This window comes from Symphalangus syndactylus, chromosome 14, assembly GCF_028878055.3.
Source record: "Symphalangus syndactylus isolate Jambi chromosome 14, NHGRI_mSymSyn1-v2.1_pri, whole genome shotgun sequence".
NCBI lineage: Eukaryota > Metazoa > Chordata > Mammalia > Primates > Hylobatidae > Symphalangus > Symphalangus syndactylus.
In genome coordinates this window covers 102416435-102438715 of record NC_072436.2, presented here as the reverse complement: position 1 = coordinate 102438715, position 22281 = coordinate 102416435, and positions in this window count along the sequence as shown.

Here is a 22281-nt window from a genome sequence, read left to right as displayed (position 1 = left end):
AAGAAAGAGAAAGACAGAGGGAGGGATGGAGGCAGGCCGGCCGGGCGCAGTGGCTCACGCCTGTAATCCCAGCACTGTGGGAGGCCAAGGCGGGTGGATCACGAAGTCAAGAGATCAAGACCATCCTGGCTAACACGGTGAAACCCCGTCTCTACTAAAAATACAAAAAAATTAGCCGGGCGTGGTGGCGGGCGCCTGTAGTCCCAGCTACTCGGGAGGCTGAGGCAGGAGAATGGCGTGAGCCCGGGAGGTGGAGCTTGCAGTGAGCCGAGATTGCGCCACTGCACTCCAGCCTGGGTGACAGAGACAGACTCGGTCAAAAAGGAAAGAAAAGAAAGAAGGAAAGAAAAGAGAGGAGGGGAGGGGAGGGGAGGGGAGGGGAGGGGAGGGGAGGGGAGGGGAGGAAAGAAAATAAAAGAAAAGGGACAGGAGAGAGGGAGGCAGGGAGGGAGGGAAGGGAAGGAAAGGCATTCATGACAGATTAAAGAAAATAGTAGAAAATATGAAAATGAAATTCAAAGGAGTCACAGCAGATTTATGGCAGGGGAGGAGACAGAGATGAGAATGTGATGAGGGTGAGGGTCAAAGATACTTCACATTTATTGGGGACTATTTTATTGCATACATATAAAGCCTAAAAGCAAATATGTCAAGACACAGATAACTCTCAATTCCATGAGGCAAGAAAACTTTATACTTATCTGCATTTTTAACTTATTTACAATTTTTCAAAATAGAAGAGATTGAAGTAGAAGGGGGTGCATTCGTAAAGGATTCCTGAAGAAGATGAATTTTGAGTGTGTATGCAATGTACCCCTAAATGTAAAAAAGGACCTTGGAGGAGTTTTCCTTTTGGATACTATGACAACAGAGAAAGCACAATTAACAGTCCCTGTTTTTCAGAAGCTAGTTTGAGATATAAAAATTAGCTATGTGAAACACTCAGTGACCAATATATACTCAGAGTTTAAAGTTATCACTTATTATTAATAAAAGAGAAAGCAAAAAATTACTCAGAATGAATGATTCGGAATTTTTCATGACCCCCACCTCAAATACATCATCTCTATTTCTTTCAAGTTTCCCACCCACTATCATCTACACCTATGCCATCATCACATCAATGATTCCTTTGGAATGTTCTTAAACTAAAAAAGAAGGAAGGAAGAAAAGGAGGTAGGGAGGGAAGGAGAAAGAGAAAGAATGGCGGGACAAAGGAGGGAGGGAAGGAGATAAAGAGGGAGAAAGAGAAGGAGGGACAGAGAGAGAGACAAGGAGGAAAGGGAGCAGAGAGCTCAATATATGTCCAAGTAACCCACTAATGGGCTGGATTATCTTTCACTCTAGAAAAAAAGGAAAAAGCAGATAAACCCACAATATCACAGTGGACAATAAGTTTTCTTTTTTGAGGGACAAAAGCAAAAGTTGTCCTAGAAGGATACAAGTCTCTAACCCTGTGACTAAAATATACCAGAATATTTTTGGCTCTTTTGGGTTGACTATTTTTATAAATATACGATTTCAACAAAAATTCTCCCTCCTCATGTTTCTCAATCCTGTGGGTATCTACTGAAGTTCTTGATGTCATTTTTTGTGTTAGGTCTTTTTCTTTTTAAGAATAATTCATGGCCAGCACTGTGCAATCCTCCAAGTGTGAAGTGACAGGCTTGTGTGTGACACTTTTGCCCTCCCCAAGTTTGCATTTTTGACATTAAAGTTTACTTTTTATTTAAAAAAAAAAAAAAAAACAACAACAACTCATGGCCGGGTGCGGTGGCTCACGCCTGTAATCTCAGCACTTTGGGAGGCCGAGGCAGGCGGATCACCTGAGGTCAGGAGCTCAAGACCAGCCTGGCCAACATGGTGAAACCCCGTCTCTAATAAAAATACAAACATTAGCCGGGCGTGGTGGCAGGCGCCTGTAGTCCCAGCTACTCGGAGGCTGAGGCAGGAGAATGGCGTGAACCCAGGAGGGGGAGCTTGCGGTGAGCCTAGGTAGCGCCATTGCACTCCAGCCTGGGCAACAGAGCGAGACTCTATCTCAAAAAAAAAAAAGAAAGAATAATTCATTTCATTATCTTGCTATCTTTGAGTACCGTGCTATCAATTAACAACATAAGCCACAGGACACCTGGCAACAGGAGATGTTGCCACAGCTGCAGAACTCACCTATGCCATAAAACTGCATTTACATTTTGTCTTTTAGAGTTTGAATAAAATCTGATTTCATTACTATGCTATTGAGCACATTTATAGTGTAAGCATTCATAAACACGCCTCCATGATAAGATGACTCAATTGCCCTTTTTTCCTGAACTGCTGAAGCCTGAGATGCTACCTGTGAACAGCCTAAAATGTAAGGTCAGAGTCAGGCCAAAAGTATAAAACAGTATGTCTTTTCCAGAGAAAACTTTTAAAAAGAAATTCTGATGCAGATAAAATATTTAAATGAAGGGGGAAAGTAAAAACATTCAAGTCACTCTGAAACTAAATAATGGTAAATTATAACAGCTTTCAACAATACTTAGTTCTCATGAAAAGTATTTACCATGGCAACCATTGCATCAAATTGCTCTTAAACAAGGAATAAATTCAAGAGATCTATTGTACAGGATGGTGACTACAGTTAAAGACAATAATACTGTATTCTTAAGAAATGCTAAGAGAGTGGATGTTAAGTGTTCTCACTACAAAAATGATAACTATATGAGGTAATGCATTTGTTAATTAGCTAGCTTTAACCATTCCACAATGTATATGTACTTTAAAACATTATGTTGTATAAATTCTTATAATTTCATATCAATTTTTTAAAATTAATTTGCTCAGCAATAAAAAATAATTTATTTTTAAAATAAATTTTAAATTTTTAAATTTTTAAAATTTTTAAAATTACAGGTGGCTCATGCCTGTAATCCCAGCACTTTGGGAGGCCAAGGTTGGCAGATGACCTGAAGTCAGGAATCTGAGATCAGCCTGGCCAACATGGTGAAACTCCATCTCTACTAAAATTACAAAAATTAGCTGGGTGTGGTGGTGGGTGCCTGTAATCCCAGCTACTCAGCAGGCTGAGGCAGGAGAATCACTGGAACCTGGGAGGTGGAGGTTGCAGTGGGCTGAGATCACTCCATTGCACTCCAGCCTGGGAGACAGAGCGAGACTCTATCTCAAAAACAAATGGCCAGGCACGGTGGCTCATGCTTGTAATCTCAGCATTTTGGGAGGCCGAGGCCAGCAGATCACCTGAGGTCAGGAGCTCGAGACCAGCCTGACCAATACGGTGAAACCCTGTCTCTACAAAAAATACAAAAATTAGCCAGGTGTGGTGGCAGGCACCTGTAGTCCCAGCTACTCAAGAGGCTAAGACAGGAGAATTGCTTGAACCCGGGAGGCAGATGTTGCAGTGAGCTGAGATCGTGCCACTGCACTCCAGCCTGGGCAATAGAGTGAGACTCTGTCTCAAAAGCAAACAAACAAACAAAAAAAAAAAGAAAAACAAAAAATAAATTTGAAGAAAATTGTATTTAAACAGGTCCCAAAGTATAACAAAAAAAGGGAAGCAAGAGAAGGTTATCTCCTAGAATTATACACTTTCCCCACACATGCTTATCCATTTTTATGAACTTAAAAGCTCACCTTAAAAATAATAGCACCCTTTGACCCAGCATGTCACTTCCACTCCTAAGTACAAATATTAGAGAAGCACTCACAAGATAAAATGTACATAAACGTACATAGCAACATTGGAATTACAAAAATTTGGAAACAAACTACATTTCCATCAATAAAAAGAGAGTTAAATGAATTATACATACAATTGATATAAAATACACAGCACTTATGAAACTGAATAACTTGAACTACATATAACAACAATAGTTAATCTCACAAATAAAAAGTTGGGCAAAAAAGCAGGTTGAGGAAGATTACAGTATGTAGCACTAAGGCAGACATGGTGGCTCAGGCTTGTAATCCCAGCTACTCAGGAGGCTGAGGCAGAAGGATAGCTTGAGACCAGCCTGGGAAACATAGCAAGACCCTGTCACTTAAAAATATATGTATATATTTTCTCATATTCATATGAAATATAAATATGTATATATAAATATTATTATATATAAATATTATATATAAATATTATTATATATATTTTTATATAAATATTATTATATAATATTTATATATAAATATATATTATCTATATATATTTATATATAAATATATATTATCTATATATTATATGTTATATATTATCTATATATTATATATAAATATATATTATCTATATATTTATATATAAATATATATTATCTATATATATATATAAATATATATTATATATATATTTATATATAAATATATATTATCTCTATATATTTATATATATTATCTATCTATATTTAAATATATATTGTCTATCTATATTTATATATAAATATATATTATCTATATATAAATATATATTATCTATATATATATTATCTATATATATATTATCTATATATCTTTATATATAAATATATATTATCTATATATATTATCTATATATAATCTATATATATTATCTATATATATTTATATATAAATATATATTATCTATATATATACAAATATATATTATCTCTATATATTTATATATAAGTATATATTATCTCTATATATTTATATATAAGTATAGATTATCTCTATATATTTATATATAAGTATAGATTATCTCTATATATTTATATATAAGTATATATTATCTCTATATATTTATATATAATATATATTATCTATATATATTATATAAATATATATTATATATAGATATAGATATTTATATAGATATAGATATTTATATAGATATAAATATATATTATCTATAGTAGCACTACTAGAAGTATATCAAATAAACATTTTGGCATAAGGTCAATAAATTGAAATCAATATTTAGTTGAGGAGAAAATGAATATCAACATCAAAGAATGGTTTCTGGGGTACAAGAAAAAACCTGAAATTATGGCCGGGTACGGTGGCTCACGCCTGTAATCCCAGCACTTTGGGAGGTCAAGGCAGGTGAATCACCTGAGGTCAAGAGTTCAAGACCAGCCTGGCCAACATGGCGAAACCCCGTCTTTACTAAAAATACAAAAAAATTAGCCAGGCACGGTGGTGGGCGCCTGTAATCCCAGCTACTCAAGAGGCTGAGGCAGGAGAATCATTTGAACCCAGGAGGCAGAAGCTACAGTGAGCTGAGATCACACCATAGTACTCCAGCCTGGGCAATGGAGTGAGACTCCATCTCAAAAAAAAACAAAAAAAAGAAGAAACCTGAAATTATATTTAAAACATCGATGACTATTGTATTAATTTTAGTAGTAATTACATCATAACACATGAACAACTATTTCTTTAGCACTGTGAGATGCTGTGTTGCCCTCATAGTCACTGATCTGCCCATGTGTGATACCAAAAAGACACTCCCTTGCACCTGAGGTCAATTGAGGAGCAAGATATTTGGGGGTCATCTAATTTTTCTCTAACACTTTTTTCTTTTCTTTATATATTTTATATTTTTTATTAGGTTTGAATCAAAAACTGATTTGTTATAGATGTTGTACATGAATTTGGAGTTTTTTCTTGGTGAAATTTTGAGATGACAAAATTAATATTCTACTTTAAATATATCCTCACAAAGCCCAAGTGCTGTGGCTCACGCCTGTAATCAGCACTTTGGGAAGCTGAGGCAGGCAGATCACTTGAGGTCAGGAGTTCGAGACCAGCCTGACCAACATGGTGAAACCCCGTCTCTACTAAAAATACAAAAATTGGCTGGGCATGGTGGCAGCTGCCTGTGATCTCAGCTAGTCAGAAGGCTGAGGATGGAGAATTCCTTGAACCTGGGAAGCGGAGGTTGCAATGAGCCAAGACTGGGCCACTGTGCTCCATGCTGGATGGAGTGAGACTCAGTCTCAAAAAAAAAAAACAAACAAAAAAAGTATCCTCATAAAGAGAAAAGAGGCCAGGTGCAGTGGCTCATGCTTGCAATCCTAGCACTTGGGGATGAGGTGGGCGGATCACTTGGGGTCAAGAGTTTGAGACCAGCCTGACCAACATGGTGAAACCCTGTCTCTACTAAAACTATAAAAATTAGCCGGGTGTGATGGCACGAGTCTGTAGTCCCAGCTGCTTGGGGGGCTGAGGCATGAGAATTTCTTGAGCCCAGAAGGTGGAGGTTGCAGCCAGCCAAGACTGTGCCATTACACTCCAGCCTGGGTGACAGAGCAAGACTCTGTCTCAAAAAAATAAGTAAATAGGCTGGGCGCGGTGGATCACACCTGTAATCCCAGCACTTTGGGAGGCCAAGGTGGGCGGATCATGAGGTCAGGAGATCGAGACCATCCTGGCTAACATGGTGAAACCCCATCTCTACTAAAAATACAAAAAAGTAGCCGGGCATGGTGGCGGGCACCTGTAGTCCAAGCTACTCGGGAGGCTGAGGCAGGAAAATGACGTGAACCCAGGAGGCGGAGTTGACAGTGAGCTGAGATCGCCAGCCTGGGCAACAGAGCAAGACTCCATCTCAAAAAAAAAAGTAAATAAATAAAATAAAAAAGAGAAAATAATTTCCAAATGACACTTTTTCTTGAACACTCATGATCTAAATGGAATTTAAAAGCTAAAAGTCCAATAGAGTTCTTAAAGATTATTTGTTTTGGCTACTAGTATACAAACAACTGTAAAATGATTGAAATTATAATATAATGTCTATTACTCTAACTTATATTATTATTTTTATAAGGAGTTATCAAGTCAATAAAAATCTACCGTTCTTCCTAAAATTGTCAACTAATACACTGTCAATATTTTTAACTATATTTCCCTATTTAACTATTGAAAAGTTCTTAATAGTTTGTACATAAATTAACAGCTTTCAAAATAGTAATTATTGCAGCATATTCCTCTTGCAATAATAAATATACATTTGTACTTCAACCTACTGAAAATCTCAACATACACAGGAATACAAAGATATTTTCACTACCAGTTACATCTAGTATATGCTTAACTATGTTTGAAAATGACTTTCCAGCTATTAACAATAAATTGAAATAACACGTCTTGTTTGTGTAACTGATACCATGGCCTAAATGACTATGATCTGCCTACACAGTCACATGATCATTGATTGGGCCTCCACCGCTGAACCATGTGCCAGAAACTACACTGAAATAGGCATTCCGCTGTTTGGCTTTCCAAAACCCAAAACTGAGGCAGGAATTGTAGTCCTTCCCTCATCTTGAAGTTTAAAATATGCAGAAACAACCTTATTTTGTTTAGGGAGCATATGAATATTTATCACAATTATAAAGATATGCCTGAAAATAGACATGAACCCAAGGCATAAATTTGATTCTTTTTGGGGAGAAGGTGGGGAATGCAATAGGGGAAAGATACACAAAAGGGCCAATTGTGTTTGTAGTGTTTTTTTTTTGTTTGTTTGTTTTAAGACGGAGTCTCACTCTGTCACCCAGGCTGGAATGCAGTGGCGTGATCTTGGCTCACTGCACCGTCTGCCTCCCAGGTTCAAGTGATTCTCTTGCCTCAGCCTCCTGAGTAGCTGGAATTACAGGCGTGTGCCACTGCAGCTGGTTAATTTTTCTATTTTTTGTAGAGATGGGGTTTCACCATGTTGGCCAGGCTGATCTTGAACTCCTGACCTCAAGTGGTCCCCCTGCCTCGGCCTCTCAAAGTGCTGGGATTACAGGCGTGAGCCACTGCACCTGGCCTGCAATATTTTATTTCTTAAGCAAAATTTGAAACTTGAATATTTATTGTTCTCTATACTTTTTTTGCATGCCAAAACATTTTAATAGCAAAAGGATAAGAAAAATAGCAGCTAAGCAAAACCTGTGATTATTAAGAAGCCCATACATTCTAGAAGCCAGAAATATTACTTTCTCATTTATGAACTTTCTAATTTGGAAAAACTATCTGAAAATAGGGACTTTTCTTCAGAGATGAAATTATTGGTTATTAAAGTGATGCCGACTACATTCACTCTGCCAGAGCCTAGTAAAGCAATCACTGTGACAATGGGTTTTGCAAAAGAGAAGATTTATTCCCAGGGCAGCCCAGCAAGGAGGTGGGAGAATAGTTCTCAAATCTGCCTCTCCAAAGGTAAGGCTTAGGAATATTTATGGGTTAGAGAAGTGGGGTGGTCTAAGGCATGGGGAAAGGTGACTGGCAGTGGGGAAAAGGAAGTAATCACTGATCTGTGTAAGCATAGTCCATGTTCGTGGCTCTTTACAGGATACATGCTCAGAAAATAGTGGTGTTAGCATGATTTGAAGGTGGTGTTTTTGGCCCTCTGACATCAGAAGACCACATCTCATGCATTTGAACAGCTCCAATTGAAGGGGAGGTGGTCTCAACCGGTTTGAACAGAACAGGAGCTGCTCTCAAGTTCCTGACAAACAACTTAAGTAACTGTTACCATGATGACATATACATCAGAAATGTTATCAGTAAGGTAACCAGTGAAGGTTAAGTAATAGCATTTAGCAGCATGGCTTTTAGATATACGGGTAAAAAAATTAGCAAAAAGCAACCAACCAAAATAAAGCCAGGGCAGGTTAAGTTTGGCAGACCTAATCCAATTAGCCCTTCAGTGTCGAAAGCATCCACTTAATGAGTGATTTATGTACATCTCAAAAAATAAGAAAAAGTTAACTTTATAGTCAATCATTTTATTTTATTTTATTTTATTTCATTGATACCAAGTCTCACTCTGTCTCCCAGGCTGGAGTGCAGTGGCGCGATCTTGGCTCTCTGCAAGCGCTGCCTCTTGGGTTCACGCCATTCTCCTGCCTCAGCCTCCCGAATAGCTGGGACTACAGGCGCCTGGCACCATGCCCGGCTAATATTTTGTATTTTTAGTACAGACGGGGTTTTACTGTGTTAGCCAGGATGGTCTCGATCTTCTGACCTCGTGATCTGCCCACGTCAGCCTCCCAAAGTGCTGGGATTACAGGCGTGAGCCACTGCGCCAGCCTTTATTTCATTATTTTAATTTATTTTTTTGAGACAGGGTCTTGCTCTGTTGACCAGGCTGGAGTGCAGCGGTGCGATATCTGCTCACTGCAACCTCCACATCCTGGGTTCAAGTGATTCTCCTGGCTCAGCCTCCTGAGTAGCTGGGAATACAGGCGTGCCACCATGCCTGGCTAATGTTTGTATTTTTAGTAGAGATGGGGTTTTGCCATGTTGGCCAGGCTGGTCTCGAACTCCTGGTCTCAAGTGATCCACCAGCCTAGGCCTGCCAAAATGCTAGGATTACAGGCGTGAGCCACCTCGTCCAGCCTACTGGGTCATTTTAAATAGCAAAGTAATACAAAATGTCTTTCTGCTACAGCAATCATAATCAAAGGCAAAAGAAAACAAATAGCTCAAAGAAAAAGAAACTTGGTAGTGTGTCCGAAATTGGTGACTTCTTGGTCTCACTGACTTCAAGAATGAAGCCACAGACCCTCGCGATGAGTGTTACAGTTCTTAAAGATCGTGTGTCCGGAGCTCGTTCCTTCTGATGTTCTGACGTGTTCAGAACTTCTTCCTTCTGGTGGGTCTGTGGTCTCGCTGGCTTCAGGAGTGAAGCTGCAGAGCTTTGTGGTGAGTATTACAGCTCTTAAGGCGACGCGTCTGGAGTTGTTCGTTCCTCCCATCCGGAGTTGTTCATTCCTCCCGGTGGGTTCGTGGTCTTGCTGGCCTCAGAAGTGAAGCTGCAGACCTTCGCAGTGAGTGTTACGGCTCTTAAAGGCAGTGTGGACCCAAAGAGTGAGCAGCAGCAAAATTTATTGCAAAAAGCGAAAGAACAAAGCTCCCACAATGTGAAATGAACTGGAGCAGGTTGCCGCTGCTGGCTTGAGCAGCCTGCTTTTATTCCCTTATCTGACCCCACCCACATCCTGCTGATTGGTCCATTTTACAGAGAGCCGATTGGTCCATTTTACAGAGAGCTGATTGGTCCATTTACAATCCTTCAGCTAGACACAAATGTTCTCCAAGTCCCCACTAGATTAGCTAGACACAGAGCACTGATTGGTGCATTTACAAACCTTGAGCTAGACACAGAGTGCTGATTGGTGCATTTACAATCCTCCAGCTAGACATAAAAGTTCTACAAATCCCCACCCGACTGAGGAGCCTAGCTGGCTTCACCTAGTGGATCCGGCGCCAGGGCCGCGGGCACAGCTGCCTGCCAGTCCCGCGTCATGTGCCCACACTCATCAGCCCTTGGGTGGTTGATGGGACTTGGTGCTGCGGGGCAGGGGGTGGTGCCCATGGGGAAGGCTTGGGCCATGTGGGAGCCCACAGGGTGGGGGAAGGGAGGGGGGAGGGGAGGGGAGAAGGGGGAGGGGGGGGAGGGGGGGAGACCCAGGCATGGCACGCTGCAGGTCCCAAGCCCTGCCCCACGTGAGGCACCTGAGGCCCAGCGAGAATTCAAGCCAGGTGTGGGAAGGCTGGCACTGCTGGGGGACCCAGTGCACCCTCCGCAGCTGCTGGCCCAGATGCTAAGCCCGTCACTGCCCGGGGCCCACAGTGCCAGCCAGCCGCTCAGAGTGCGGGGCCCGCTGAGCCCGCACCCACCCAGAACTCGTCCTGGCCCCTGTGCGCCTCGCGCAGCCTCGGTTCCCTCCCGCGCCTCTCCCTCCCCACCTCCCTGCAAGCAAAGGGAGCCGGCTCTGGCCTCGGCAAGCCCAGAGAGGGGCTCCCACAGTGCAGCAGCAGGCTGAAGGGCTCCTCAAGTGCGGCCAGAGTGTGCGCCAAGGCCGAGGAGACACTAAGAGCGAACAAGGGCTGCCAGCATGCTGTCACCTCTCAGTAGTCTGATCCTGATTGAAACCAAATGAACAAGATTCAAATCTGCAGTCGTTAGGGGTAAATAAGATCTGTGTACCTTAAGTGGTAGTAAGTCAACATCAAAAGCCAGCTCATTGGGATGCCCCCTCACTCCTGTTTGGGCACAGCTTTCTTTTCTACTATTATCTGGTACAAAACTGGTTTTCTCTACATCTCTTCAACCTCTGACCAGAAAGCCTTGGCCCTGGAACCTCTTGGTGATAGTTGTTTGCCTGTGCTAAATAACAACCTCATTTCCTGTTTTCTCTTTTATCTCAACACAACAGGTACAGAGTGGAGGATGTGACAGTTAGAGGGAATGTTGCAACAATAATGAAAGCAATTACTCTTTGAGTCTTGGGCTTCCTTGCTCGTTTTCATTTCAGTAGATTATCTCTTGTGAATAACACTTAAAGTGGACAGGGCTTGTACAGATACCAGGGGAGAAGAAAAGGCATGTGACTCCAGTGTCACTGTCAATGAGCAGCTTGTTTGGTCACTTCTGGTGTTGGATAAATTTTGTTTTTGTTTTTAACTAAAGCCTTACCTATAATCAGACCCTCAGTTTCTTTCTTTTCTTTTTTTTTTTTTTTTTTTGAGATGGAGTTTTGCTCTTATTGCCAAGGCTGGAGTGCAGTGGCGTGATCTTGGCTCACTGCAACCTCCACCTCCCAGGTTCAAGCAATTCTCCTGCCTCAGCCTCCGGAGTAGCTGGGATTACAGGTGCCCACCACCACACCTGGCTAATTTTTGTGTTTTTAGTAGAGACGGGATTTCACCGTATTGGTCAGGCTGGTCTCGAACTCTTGGCCTCAGGTGATCTGCCCTCCTCAGCCTCCTAAAGTGCTGGGATTACAGGCGTGAGCTACTGCGCCCGGCCCCAGACCTTGAGTTTCTTTTTGAGTTTTGTAATTTTATATCTACTTTATGTCTTTATAAATCTCACTTACCTTAAAGAAAGTCTGAACTATAAGACAGCCAAGATTTAGAAAACAACATGATTATTTAGGACAGTGAAATGAGGAAAGAAATGAAGTGCTTAGAAATTTTGCTTTTGGCCGGGTGTGGTGGCTCACGCCTGTAATCCCAGTACTTTGGGAGGCCGAGGCGGGCAGATCACAAGGTAGGGAGATCAAGACCATCCTAGTCTAACTCGGTGAAATCTCGTCTCTACTAAAAATACAAAAAATTAGCCGGGCGTGGTAGTGGGTGCCTGTGGTCCCACCTACTTGGGAGGCTGAGGCAGGAGAATGGCGTGAACCCAGGAGGCAGAGCTTGCAGTGAGCCGAGATCACGCCACTGCAGTCCAGCCTGGGCGACAGAGCGAGACTCTGTCTCAAAAAAAAAAAAAAAAAGAAATTTTTCTTTCATTAAGTGCGGTATGGAATCAGCTCCTTCACAAAAAACTCTCCTACAGCAGATGAATTGCCTTTCATGATATATTTAAATTTAAGTATCTACCCTGAAGCTCATTTTTATAGTGTTTTCTACTGACTTTCCAGTAGAAAATCTGGCTCTTTTAAACATTTTTGTTCAAATAGAAATTAAATGAGTGGTTGCCTGGCAGTGGGGTTTGAGGTGCAGATAGGATTGACTCCTATGGGGTGGGGGTTCCTTTTGGAGATGATGGAAATATTCTAAACTTAGATTTTGGTGGTAGTTGCACAGTTCTATGAATATGCTAAAACCATCGAATTGTACACTTTAAATGGGTGAATTTTATGGTATGTGAATTATATCTTGATAAAGATGGTTTTAAAAAAATCTATTCTGGAGGAAGAATCTAAAAGAGAGAAGACTGCCATAAAAGAGAAGTTAGAGGTCTCTTAGATTTGAGTGATTTCTTTGCTAAAGTGGAGAGACCAAGAAACCAATGACAGACTTTGAGGTTTTTTAATCCAAAATATCCGGCCGGGTGTGGTGGCTCGTGCCTGTAATCCCAGCACTTTGGTAGGCCGAGGCTGGCAGATCACTTGAGGTCAGGAGTTCAAGACCAGCCTGGCCAACATGGTGACAGGCAGGAGTTTGAGACCAGCTTGGGCAACATGGTGAAACTCCATCACTACAAAAAATACAAAAAATTACCCAGACATGGTGGCACATGCCTGTAGTCCCAGCTACCCAGGAGGCTGAGGTAGGAGAATGGCTTGAGCTCAGGAGGCAGGGGTTGCAGTAAGCCAAGATCTTGCCACTGCACTTCACCCTGCGTGACAGAGGGAGACCCTGTATCAAAAAAAAAAGAAAGAAAGAAAAAAAGAAAATGCAGTCTAATAAGCCAACTCTGAGATGTTCATATTTTACAATTATGTAAACATGTCAGTGTCTAAAGTGAGTTTGTTTTAATGACCAGGGGCTTCTTCTTGTGCACAGAAAAGAGCATTTGTTGTTAATTGGGTTTTTAATTATTATACAATTTATTGAAGAAACAAATTTTTCTTAAATTTTTAAGTTTAATTTAAAATAGTTCAGCTTACATATAGATGTAATAAGTGACATTCTAGAGATCTGTGCAAAGAGAAAGAAAAAGAAAACATTGTTTCACAGAGAAGCATTTGAGCTAGGCGTTAAATAATGAGAAGAAAAGAAAATTTAAGGCAGAAAAAATAGCACATGGGGTCCTAAAAGGCTGTATTATGTTAGCTGTCCACGTGAGGCAGGAAAAATAGAGATGAGGCTGGAAAGTAAACGAAGGCCAAATTGCTTAAAGTCTTATTTATACCAGACTAAGCAGCTGAAAGTTTATCCTATAGAAAATTGAGGTTGGGCACGGTGGCTCATGCCTGTAATCCCAGCATTTTGGGAAGCCGAGGTGGGTGGATCACTTGAGGTCAGGAGTTCAAGACCACCCTGGCCAACATGGTGAAACCCCATCTCTACTAAAAATACAAAAATTAGCTCGGCATGATGGCAGGCGCCTGTAATCCCAGCTGCTCAGGAGGCTGAGGCAGGAGAATCACTTGAGCCCAGGAGGCAGAGGTTGCAGTGAGCCAAGATCACGCCACTGCACACCAGCCTAGGCAACAGAGCAAGACTCAAAAAAAAAAAAAAAAAGAAGAAGAAGAAGAAGAAGAAGAAAAAGAAAATAGGAAGCTCTTAAGAGTTTTTTATGATTGTACGGGTATTTTAGAAAGATGCTCTGCAGCTGTGAGAAAGACTAGAGGAGGCCATAGGTAGAGAGGCTACTTGGAGACGATTATGGTATAACTAACGAGAGAGGACAGGAGTCTGAGCCAAGAGAAGACCCCACTGCATAGGCTGCAGCAGGCCACTGTTACTGCAACACCAGGTCTTCAGTCTAGGTCCTACTGTTTGCCACACAGAAACCCAATCACTGGGTCAGTGAGTATTGCCAGGGAAGAAGGCTTTAATCGGGGGCTACAGCCAAGGAATTGGGAGATCAGTCTCAAATCCATCTCCCTGATCAACTAAAATCAGGGGTTTATATAGCAAGGAAGAGATGAAACTACATGCAGGAAAACAGGAATTAGGGAGGGGTGAGGAAGAGAAGTTGGTCAACAGGAAGCAGGTGGTAGGTTAGGCAATCATGATGGGTGAGGTGTCTGGCATCTCACTGTGCCGATGCAGCAATCAGGTAAGTTTCAGCTTCCTGATACTATCTGGGAGGCATGATGGTTGGTTTCCTGAGAATGGAACTCAGATAAGACAAATGGAACTTACTCAAGTTTTAAGACTAAGAGGGTAAATTCATATGTTTATTCAGAAGAAACTATAAACATTAGTTGTATGGGACAATTGGGCAGATTTTCTCCACCAGGGCAGGCGACAAGTGGGGGACAAAGCAGAGGCTCAGGGTTCACAGTCAGAGCTGAGGGCAAGTCAAGTCTGTAATGGAAAGGGGGCCAGTGTTCCCAAGATGCATTGCCAAGGCTGTGCAGGACCACGGGACCAGTGCCGGACCTGCAGGACCTTCAGTTCAGGACCACATGCTAACTGCTACAGGCTGCAGCTTCAGAAGCCAGCAGAGCACACAGAAAACAGGTGGACAAAGGAGAGAGAAGGCAGGGGACCCAGCAGGGGCCTGTGGCTCTTCCTGCTGTGGTGAAGACTCATAAGCCATACTACTCTCTCTTCTCCATACATCTGTTCACCACGTTAGGAGAAGAAGCAGGAAGACAGGGAGATTACTGAGATAATTCATCCAAGAGAAACTGAACATAGCTAAAGGAATTGTGTCAATAATCAGCATTACCATGCTTTAAACCAGATTGGACATTTCAGTCATCCTCACCACCACCAACAACAACTAACCAAGTGAGTGGTGGCTGAACAGAAGACCAGAGCAGCTATGGACAAAATGATAGGAAAACCCATTTCATCTGCACAACAAAGTTGGAGCACAAGTTAAATTATGCAACTCTCTTGGGGAGGCCAAGGCGGGAAGATCATTTGAGGTCAGAAGTTTGAGACCAGCCTGGACAACATGGTGAAACCACATCTCTACTAAAAATACAAAAATTAGCTGGGCATGGTGTTGCGCACCTGTAATCCCAGCTACAGGGGAAGCTGAAGCAGGAGAATCGCTTGAACACGGCGGGGGGCAGAGTTTGCAGTGAGCTGAGATCGCATCACTGCACTCCAGCCTGGGAGACACAGCGAGACTCTATCTCAACAAAAAAGAAAAAAAAATTGTGCAACTCTGATACAGAAGCACAGAAAAAGAAGAGTTGAAGATACAAACCCTGGTTGATAATATCCAGCACTGTCCAGGGAAGACACTGAATCTGGGGAGCATCAGCAGTTCATCATGAAGAGAGGAACTCCTCCTTGTGAAGCATGGACCTTTCCTTGGGCATGTACATTTCCTAGCCAGCTCTTTGCAGCAACTCATGCTCATAAAATGGCCCTTGATTTTTATTTTATTTTATTTTTTTGAGATGGAATCTTGCTCTGTCACGCAGTGGCATGATCTCTGCTCACTGCAACCTCTGCCTTCTGGGCTCAAGGGATTCTCCTGCCTCAGCCACCCAAATAGCTGGGATTACAGGCGCCCACCACCATGCCCAGGTAATTTTTGTATTTTTATTAGAGACGGGGTTTCACCGTGTTGTCCAGGCTGGTCTGGAACTCCTGACCTCAGGTGATGCACCCTTCCTCAGCCTCCCAAGGTGATGGGATTACAGGCATGAGCCACCACGCCTGGCCGGTCGTTGATTGTTAATTCATCTAATTCATCATCACCAGTTCTTCCATACTAAGAAAGGGAGATTAGAACATTCCAGGCCCTGGAAGAGGATAATCTCATTTAAATACATAGAATAGGCTTTTATCTTATATACCAATCCTTAAAATGTAGCTGGGGTTAGTCTCTAAGCAGGATGAATCCCGGGGCACTGACAATACTGAGTGTCTTGCCTGAAAGGCTGAGGACCAGACCCTGGACTAAAAGGTGAATTTACACTCTGGTGATCATTTGGCTAATTTCTCCCGACAACATCGCTACCTTCCTGTCCTGTCCCTTCCATCAATGTCATGTCACACTGCGACTCCACCTTGGATGAACAAACAGACTCGTGGAAGTACAGCGCAGTTTGGCCAGGTGCACATCTTTCCTCCAAGCTCCTGTTCTTGCCCTGTGACATGCTCCATGTGTGTTGGCCAAGCTATGGCCTCACAGACTCACCCCTAAATCACCTCCCATCACCTATTCCACTCTATTCTGACCTACTGTCAAAGTTCTGGCTGCTGATTTTTATGTTCCTTCTCTTTATTTTCCTACTGTTCCTATTGGATTTGGCTTTGGCTTACTCAGAAAGCCCTGAGTGACGCCTTTTCTATTTCAGCCCATCTCCCTCTATGCCAGCCCTGAACAGAAGGGCTGTTCTCCTACCCAGCCCTCCCTGGCCTTGCAGACAGGACTTAGGACCAGAGAACCATCCAGGGGACATTCACCACATCAGAAGAAGGTCAAATTGGCATCACCAAGCTAGATTCAGCATTAGATGTGGAGGTTCCAACAATCTCCAGAACCTTTGGCCAGGCTCTACCTCAGGGATCTGAGATCAGCATATTCTACAGAGAGACAGGGACACATTCAGCAGGACTGCTGATTCCCCAGGGAGGCTTTGAGAAAGTAGTGCTTCAGGAAGCAGCATCTGGGAGCTGATGGTGCTCCTACTTGGCAGCACAGAGCTGTCCCGTCCCTCCCACTGTTCCAGACGCAGTGATGATGGAGCAAACAGCACTGCACTGTGGCTGCAGCAGCTCGAGCTCACAGCCAAGTCACACAAGCTCAACATGTTCCCTGCCCATTACATACTATTTGGGGGTAGACACTGGAGCCAGGCAGGCCTGAGTTTGAATACCAGTGTGACTCTTTCGCCCCAGTCCGCTTTGAGCCTCAATTTTCTCAGCTATGAAATGACAGTGGTTATACCTCCCTCACAGATTAAACCACATAAAAATGCATAGCATGCACATCGCTTGATACAGCAGACACTGACCAATGTGAATTCTGATTCCCTTTCCTGAGAATCTGATTCCAACCTGCGGCAGAATCTCCAGGATTCTAAAGTAGATGCGTTCCACCAAGCCATCCTCTGTACTCAGCTGTCCTTCCGCCTGGCCCTTAAGGAAGAAGGCCAACCTGAGTCAGATGGGGCTCTTCCTTCAGAGCATGACTGAATAGGCTTCATGGGAAGGAGTGGTGCTGGGGGTGAGGGACTCAAAAAAATGTATACCCCTTTGTTTTCAAACTTCAGTGAGCGTGGTAATCATTTAGAGAGTTTATTAAAAATAGAGGCCAGGGGCTGGGCGCAGTGGCTCACGCCTGTAATCCCAGCACTTTGGGAGGCCAAGGCGGGTGGATCACCTGAGGTCGGGAGTTCGAGACCAGCCTGACCAACATGGAGAAACCCCATCTCTACTAAAAATACAAAATTAGCCGGCCATGGTGGTGCATGCCTGTAATCCCAGCTGCTCGGAAGGCTGAGGCAGGAGAATCGCTTGAACCCGGGAGGTGGAGGTTGCAGTGAGCCGAGAACGCGCCACTGCACTCCAGCCTGGGCAACGAGAGCAAAACTCCATCTCAAAAAAAAAAAAAAAAAAAAAAAATAGAGGCCAGGGCCAGGTGCAGTGGCTCACGCCTGTAATCCCAGCACTTTGGAAGGCCAAGGCGCATGGATCATTTGAGGTCAGGAGTCCGAGACCAGGCTGGGCAACATGGCAAAACCCCGTCTCTACCAAAAATACAAAAATTAGCCTGGCATGGTGGCACATACCTGTGGCGCCAGCTACTAGGGAGGCTGAAGCATGAGAATCTCTTGAACCTGGGAGGCAGAGGTTGTAGTGAGCCAAGATCATGCCACTGCACTCCAGCCTTAGACTTACTGTTATTAAATAAAATTTAGAGGAGGCCATTGGTTTGGACTGAGCTCCTGCACTAGGCCTGACAGACCAAACCAAAATAGTCACTCACACTGAAGCTCCACCCCACCAAGTTGAAAATAAGTTGTTTATCTGACCTTCCCAGAAATTGAAAGTGAGATAATAGCCCAGTCCCCAACCTATTTGAGCTGATCGGTTTGAGCTGATATGATAAGAAAATCTTCTCTACTTTAACCTTTACAAGGAAAGGAAATTTGAAACCACCAATCCACTTTTCATTCTCTGTTTCTGCTTCTCTCCCCACTTCTCTGTTTCTAAAGCCAACCTCCTCTGCTCAGCTTATCGGAACACTCATCGTGTTTTATGGAATGAGGTATCACTCGATTCTAGAATTGTAAATAAAAGCCAAGTAAGATCTTTAAACTGGCCAGGTATAGTGGCTCACACCTGCAGCCCCAGCACTTTGGGAGGCTGAAGCAGTTAGATCACTTGAGCCCAGGAGTTCAAGACCAGCCTGGGCGAAACAGTGAGACTCCATCTCTATGAACAACTATTTTTTTGTTTTCTTTTTTTGAGACAGGCTTTCCCTCTGTTACCTAGGCTGGAGTGCAGTGGTGCAATCCCAGCTCACTGTAGCCTGGATCTCCCAGGCTTAAATGATCCTCCTGTCTCAGCCTCCAGAGTAGCCAGGACTACAGGCATGCACCACTATGTCTGGCTAATTTTTTTTTTTTTTTTTTTTTAAGTAGAGACAAGGTCTCATTATGTTGCTCAGGCTGGTCTCAAACTCCTGAGCTTAAGCGATCCTCTCCCCTCGGCCTCCCAGAGTGCTGGGATTACAAGCGTAAACCACCATGACAGGCCTACAAAATTTTTTTTTAAGAATTAGCTGAGTGTAGTGGCACGAATCTGTAGTCTCAACTACTTGGGAGGCTAAGGTAAGAGGATCACTTGAACCCGGGAGGTCAAGGCTACAGTGAGCTGTGATGGTGTTACTGCACTCCAGCCTGAGCAACACAGCAAGACACTATCTCTAATATATGTATATATAGTCTTGTCCCTTGGAATCTCCTGAGTTATAAGGGGATCTTTATATGCTAATGAGATGACTCAAGATTGGGGGGCCCTAGATAGCTTCAGTATGGGAGCTGGTTGCCAGAAAAACCAACCAAGAGATTTGAGGATTAGAACTGTCAGCCCCACTTCCCTAGCGGGTGGGGAGGGATTAAAGATTGAGTTTCATTATCAAACACAAAGACTTGATTAATCTTGCCTATGTAATGAAACCTCCACAAAAACCCCTAACCAATGGGTTTGGTGAGTTTCTGGGTTGGTAAACATACTGATGTGCTGGAAAGGTAGGGTGCAAGAGAGGGCACGGAAGCTCTGCGCCACCCCACCCCCATATCTTGCCCTGTGCATCTTTTTCATTTGGCTTCCCCTGAGTTTTAGCCTTTATAAGAAACCGGTGAGCACACGTAAGGTATTTTTCTGAGTTCTGTGAGTCATCCTAGTGAATTAGCAAACCTGAAAGGAGGTCATGGAAACCCTCACATTTGCAGCTGGTGTCTGAAGACAGGGGCAGTCTTGTAAGACTGAGCCCTTTTTTTTTTTTTTTTGAGACGGAGTCTTGCTCTGTCGCCCAGGCTGGAGTGCAGTGGCGCAATCTCGGCTCACTGCAAGCTCCGCTTCCTGGGTTCACGCCATTCTCCTGCCTCAGCCTCCCGAGTAGCTGGGACTACAGGCACCCGCCACCACGCCCGGCTAATTTTTTTGTATTTTTAGTAGAGACGGGGTTTCACCGTGGTCTCGATCTGACCTCGTGATCCTCCCGCCTCGGCCTCCCAAAGTGCTGGGATTACAAGCGTGAGCCACCGCGCCCGGCCTGAGACTGAGCCCTTTAACTTGTGGGATCTGACGCTAATTCCAGATAGGCCATGTCAAAATTGAATTATGGGATACCCAATTGGTGTCATAGAATTGGTTGGTGTGGTTGGGTGTCAGAGCTGGTGTCAGAAAAAAACACTGCACAGGAGCTTGTCACATTTGCCCTCTCCTGACCTCACCTGGCCCTTGTATAACCACACTATCTTTATAGCATGCGGTTAAGCTCAGAAGAAACTGCCAATTCCACTGCAATTTTCTGACCTAGATTCAATGTTAGCGTTTTGAAGAGACGCAGAAGCGAGGCTTACATTTCTCTGTTCAAGCCTGCCCAAGGCAGGGCTGGATTAGCCTGCGGGCCTCTGACCTTCTGACTACAGTCCACACTGCACCCGGTGGGCTGTTCCAACAGACCAGGGAGCACAGGGCCTCTGCTCTAGAACAGGGCGGAACACACTTGCTGGCCATCTAATGGACTCACTGCCGGCCCTGACTGTTGAGGGACCCTGTCTTGTAAGCCTGGCCACATGGGGTCTGCCAGAGCCGTCCTATCTGGCTAGATTCTTTGCTCTAGTTCCTCTCGGCTTTTTATCAGTAGTTCAGCTTTTCCTAGGGCCCTACAGTTGCTGAAATAAACTCACTCAGCCATTTCCACTTGCACGTGCCCCAGGAGCCCAGGCAAAGGCTCTGCTGAAAAGACTCCCCTCTTGCCCCTGAGGTCACAGCCATGCTTCTGTCCCAGTGTGTGTGGTTAAACGCCATCTCCTCTCCTTCTTCTCTCCCTCTCCTTCTGGAGAAGCCACACAGTTGCGTCAATCAATGCCACCTATCTTAGTCCATTTGTGCTGCTGTAACAAAACTGAGACTGGATAATTTATCAACAGCAGAAATTGATTTCTCATAGTCCTGGAGGCTGGGAAGTCGAAGATGAAGGTGCTGGAGGGCTTGGTGCCTGGTTAGGGCCAGGTCTCTCCTTCTAAGATGGTGCCTTGAAGGCTGTGTCCTCATGCAGTGGAGGGAAGGAAGGGCAAAATCACCTAAACTAGTTCTCTCCAGCCTCTTTTTTTTTTTTTTTTTTTTTGAGACGGAGTCTCGCTCTGTCGCCCAGGCTGCAGTGCAGTGGCGCAATCTCGGCTCGCTGCAAGCTCCGCCTCCCGGGCTCACGCCATTCTCCTGCCTCAGCCTCCTGAGTAGCTGGGACTACAGGCGCCCGCCACCACGCCCAGAGAATTTTTTGTATTTTTAGTGGAGACGGGGTTTCACCGTGTTAGTCAGGATGGTCTCAATCTCCTGACCTCGTGATCCACCCGCCTCAGCCTCCCAAAGTGCTGGGATTACAGGCGTGAGCCACCGCACCCGGCCCTCTCCAGCCTCTTAGAAGCCGCTAATCCATTCATGAGGGCAGAACCTTCATGACGTCATCACTTCCCAAAAGACCTCACTTCTTAATACTACTACAGTGGGGGTTAAGTTTCAACATGAATTTTAGAGGGGATACATTCAAACCACAGCACCACTCGTCTTGGTGCACACACTGGCATACTTGAAACCATTCAAAAGGGCTTCATTCTCAGTTTGTTTTTGTTTTTTTCAAAAATGTGGCATTTCTTAACGGGAACTTCCTCTGCTAGGACCCCATTCAGAACAAAGTCAATCTGGTCAATGAGTGTCTCCCCCACCTGCAAGGAAGAATTTGGTAAGAGATGGCACAAAATCAAGGGACATGACTGAGGCTCAAAGAGCTGTAGAACTCCAAGTGGAATTTGCTGGCCAAGCTTCTACTTTGAGCAGAGGCTGAAGTCATCCATAGAGAGGCTATCCTGGGACTACAGGGATACACTGCAGAGCTCTCCCATTAATTAGTGGACACTCCTACCAGCTGCAAAGCCATCCCTGGGGACCTCATCGGGATACGACTTGGGATAGTGCCCCAGGTAGCTCCCAGTCATTGGTCCAAGGAAATTCCTTACTGTAACTACACTGGGTCATGGTTGACTCCTGGAAACCTCTCCTTCCAACTCTCAGTCTCCTATGACTTGGAGTTCTCCATGTCTTTCATGGGAGCCAGCTCTGCGAGGGTTGGGGGAAAACCCTGCATGGCTTGAGCTCTTCTGTTGACAAGCCCATTGCCACCAAAATGTTCTTACTCTGTACCACCACCCTCTGGGCATA